Raw genomic sequence first — 4,716 nt, 5'->3', positions numbered from 1 at the left:
ATGGGGGGGAGGCATCTGAGGAAGGTGCTGAGAGAACCAGCCATCCCAGGAGCAACGCCCGGGAAAAGGGGAGGGCCACCCTTCTCCACTGGAACCACGCTGCCAGTGAAGACAACCCACCTCACTAAATATGCCCACAGAGCCGTGGGGTGCCAACAAACCGCGCGGTCTCCCAGTACCGTGCAGGCTCAAGGGCTGCTGGGATGGCCCTGGCCCCTCTCCTCCTTCCCTGAGAGCTCCTCGGCCCCCTTGGCCTCCTTTCCTCACCATGCACTCCCCTTCCACACGGGTTCCCCAGGACCCTTACCTCCTCCTGCCTGTCTCTGAGACCCTCACCCCTCCGAGGACCCATCTGACATTCCCAAGCCAGCGACTCACTCATCCAGGCGTCCAGCCCAGCTCCTCCCCTGAGCTCCATCCTTGCCTCCCAGAATCTCTTTCCCCCTAAGACGGGCCCCATCCTGAGATGGACCCCTCTTCTCTCCCTGTCCCCTCTCCTCAGTGTTTCTGCCTGGAAATACACCAACTTTCTTCTAGTCACCTCATCCAACGTACCTTGACGTCTCCACCCTCTCCTTCTCTGTCTCTGTCTGGCTCCATTTCTGTAGCTCACATCCACCCCCCTCTGCGCCTGGCAGGCACCTCTTCTCACCTGAAGCACCAGAAGCATCTCCTTTCCCCCCATCTGCCACCTCTCAATCCATAGTCCTACAATGTCACCCTGATCGTGCCCCCTTACTGAACAGGGCCCCGCCCCTTGGCCCAGCACCCTGAGCCTAGAGCCCCAGTCCCCTCCCCACCGTAGCCCACTTCCTGCTGTCACCTAGACACGCCTGCTCCCCAGCCACACTGCCTGTGCTGGGCACTGTGCTTTCCCCCAGCCTCCTTCCGCCAAACATGCTGGCACTATCCATCCCACTTAACCCAACTTTAAGGCGAGGTGACAGTGGAGGCCTATGGGTGCTGAGATTCAACCATTCAAATCCCACGTCTTCCACAAAGCCTCCCCCTGCCAAGGACCTGGCCTAAAGTGCTCACCTCTCAACTGCAGGAATGTCCACTGTGCCTTCCTGTGGCCACTGGTACATAGGCTCACAATGACGACAGTCATGGCTGTGAATACTCGCTGTGCACGTGCACTGTGCCGGGTTGTGGGGTACCGTCTTTATAGGCACTCTCTCATAGGACCCTCACAAAGTTTCATGAGGTGATTATAATTTCCCCCTCATTTTAAGACAAGAAAGTGAAGCGTAGACAGGCTACATAGGCTGCCCAAGGACAGTGGTAAACGTATCTGGGGCTTCCTACAGCTCAGATTGAGTTTCTCTGGTGTTTGCGTCCTGCTTCTCAGACATTAATGGCTCCGGGGTGAGATGGGACACTCGCGCCCTCCATCCCCCTCCCGAGTCCGCGCTCTGTGCCTGCCCAGGGAGCATGCTGACCGGCTCTATCTGACCAGCACTGAGTGGCAGCTCTACTGAAACTCATGACCTGATGGCAGAGACTAGACCACAGGGCTGGGCCTCACCGCCATCAGTGTGGCTTTCTGGGTATATTTTGAGCAGGGTGTTCTTAAATTTATGTAATGATTCACCCATTAAAATTCCTCATGAGTAGATCCCGTTTGAATGAGGACTTCTAGGAGGAGCTGCTTCGCCAAGCTCGGGTCTGAGAGGGATGAGAAACAGGGCAGGTGGGTGAGCCTTGTGCGGCCCACGCTAGTACCACTTATGTCACCAATGGCCACAGGTCTCTCTCTCTCCCCACCACCACCCCCCCGCCCTCCCGTGTGTGTGTGTGTGTGTGTGTGTGTGTGTGTGTGTGTGTGTGTTACCACCAGGGGGCACACTGACTTAAACTGAGCTCTTGACCCTGGCCAGAGGAGCCTAATTTATTTTCTTCATCCACCGCGGTCCCTCATGAATTTGAAGCTAGACTTTCTGGCAAAGCTAGAAACCAACAGCCTCCCATGTGCTGGAAAGGCCTGACTGCCAAAGGCGGGGACCGTGGGTCTGGCACCTCCAGGAGGAACCGGGTGGGAACCAGGCGGTGCCAGCCCCAGCCCCAGGAGAGTGATTAAGGCACCACCGCAGGTCCCTGTCACCCACCCAAGGACGGTGACAACTCTACTTGTCTTGAGCTTTCTAAATCTTGTCTTAACTTCCTTGATTTTTGTTTCTTGCCTCCCACATTTTAAATAGTTTTCAGGGGTCCTAGATCCAGGTGACAAACTGCAAACCTGACAAAAGAACAAACAAACCCTACTACTTTCTTTTCTGCATGTGGCCTGGGCATTAGTGTCATCAGGCACCCACGTGAGTCTGAAAGACCAGCTCCCGCGGAGGGCAGGGCCCTTCGAGGGGCCAGCACGCCCCGCCAGCGCGTGAGCCTGGCCGGCTGAGCTGGGAAGGGCCAGGCATCCATCCACTCAGCTCCTGGCTCCGCACCCGATGGCCAAGCCCTGCTCTGCAGAGCTGGGACCCAGGGCAGGAACTGGAACAAGAGGCAGAAGCAGCTGAGGGTCAGGGCTGTGGGCAGAGAGTGGAGGCAGGGAGAGAAAAGGCCAGGCTGTGCCAGATACGGGCTGCATGGACTTCAGCTGTGGCTGGAGCTCTGGGCCTGCCTCTTAATCCACCAAATGGGCAAGGGCACCTGCCCTGCCTGCTCTGTGGGGCTTTCCCTGGGATGAACAAGGACACTGGGTGTGAGCTGGTAGAGGTCCCGGCAGGCGTGAGGGATTATTGTTCTCACCCTCATTACTTCAGCATGAGAGCCGCATCTGCTGACTGCCGAGCTGCATCCGGCCATTAGCTTGAGGCTGTGACTAATTGTTTTTAATAAAAAAAATTTTTTTTACTTAATTTTTTATGAGTCACACAAGTAAGCATCTCTTTACCAAGAATATCTCCCTTTCAGAGATGGCCTGTCTGTCTAACCATGGCTGACAGGAGACCAGGTGTGACCGAACCCCTTTCCTGAGGGCCCACTGTGCATTTTGCGAGCACACAGCAGTGACTGGGGTGACTAAGCCGGTCTCTGCCTTTACAGAGGCCAGGATGGATGAGGGAGACCAGCTAGACTCTCTGTGACACAGGCTGGGCTCCATGGCACAAGCCAGGGGCCAGCAGGCGGCGCCGATGGCCAGCACCGGGCAGGGCCCTGGATGCCGGCAGCAATGGCAGTCAAGGTGCTGCCCGGGAGAGTGCGGCAGGCGGGGTGTGTTGAGCCCGGCCTGGGACAGGGGCAGGGCTCTGCCCTCTGAAGAGAACATTCCAAATATGGGCTCTGGCCCAAGTTGAGATGTAGGAAGAGGACAGGGCAGAGAACACCTACTGGGGACCCTGCCCTCAAGGAGCTTGCAGTCCACCTGAAAAGAAAACTGGAGGACATGAAAGCCACATAAACATGTGCATATGGTCAAGGGCCAAAGGAAGGGTGTGTGTGGCAGAGGGCAGGGAGCGAGCTTTCTTGATGGCCCTGAAGAAGCTCCAGGTCACATGCAATAGAAACAGCAGCAGCAGCTCTGTCAGCGGACAAGTTTGGGCCCATGGGCTCGTGGGACTGGGCCACAATGGACACTGGGCGGGGCTGCCTGGGCTGGCAGGAGACCCATCCAGCTCCTAATCATCTATTTACAGGCCCACCCACAGCCCCCTGAGAACGCAAGTCAGAGGGCGGTTCCTCGTGAGGGACAGGGCTGTCAGTTATCCTTCAGCTTCTCCCGGGGTGTCTTCTTCCTCAGGGGCTCCAAAATGAGGGTACCTTAAGGCCTGCTGGCTGAGAGAAAAATGGCATGGCTTTTCCGAGGGACCTGCTGCCACCTGTCCTGGCAGAACCATGGGACAGGTGTCTTGTATTAAAGGGACAAGGCTCTAAAAGAATGAGCTTTAGTATCCGAAATTCAGTCAGCACGGCCAGCCAGATTCATCTAAGAGCCTCAGACAGTGACATAATTATTCATAAAGTGACATTTACAAAGAAACAACGTGACTGTCTCCCAAACGCCCCCAGGGATCTGAAGTAGACACAGTGATGGTGGCTTCCCCCTGGAAGCCACTCCGTGTCCGTCCCTGCCGACCACGGGCTGGTATGAGATGCTCTGGGGTCCCCACCTGAGTGCCAGCTCAAGTGGGACGCTCCTGTGAGCCACGGACACATGGTGGGCCAGCAAGGCCACCCCAATAGAAAGACGAGCTGGGGCCTGTAGGGTAAGGGGTCCTCTCTGATCCAGTTGGCCACCCACCTCTCTGGCCGGAGCATGCCTGGGTGCACCCCTCACCTTGGAAGACTTGCAAGGCTGCTCAGAGGCAAAAACACACAGCTGCACAGGCCCACTCCTAGCAAAGCGTCCTGCAGGTACATGGTCAGACTCTCGGGAACAACGTGCCTCAGTTGTGGGGCCACACAGCATCCACCCGTGCTTGCTGGTCACACCGTCCAACTTCCCTTCCCGGTTCCGTGCCTTCCAGCCAGCTGTGTTGTGAGGCTCTAAGGCAGCCCCAGCACAGCGTCCTTTCCTTAGGGGGAAGTACACGGCAACAAGGCCAGCACAGGGCCCTGAATCTCCTCCGCCGGCCTGCTTCACTGTGCTTGGGCCACCCCTGCCACAGATAACCGGCTGTGGCCAGGGGAGAATGAGGCTGGGAAAGGGGTCATGTGGTACAATCCAGTAGGAAAGGACTTTTTTTTTAATTGTTGTTTTATTACAGTTGTCCC

The sequence above is a fragment of the Pteronotus mesoamericanus genome, unplaced genomic scaffold, assembly GCF_021234165.1.
Source record: "Pteronotus mesoamericanus isolate MK-2021 breed Mesoamerican mustached bat unplaced genomic scaffold, CSHL_Meso_final contig_317, whole genome shotgun sequence".
Taxonomy (NCBI): domain Eukaryota; kingdom Metazoa; phylum Chordata; class Mammalia; order Chiroptera; family Mormoopidae; genus Pteronotus; species Pteronotus mesoamericanus.
Note: the sequence above shows the minus strand (reverse complement) of the source record.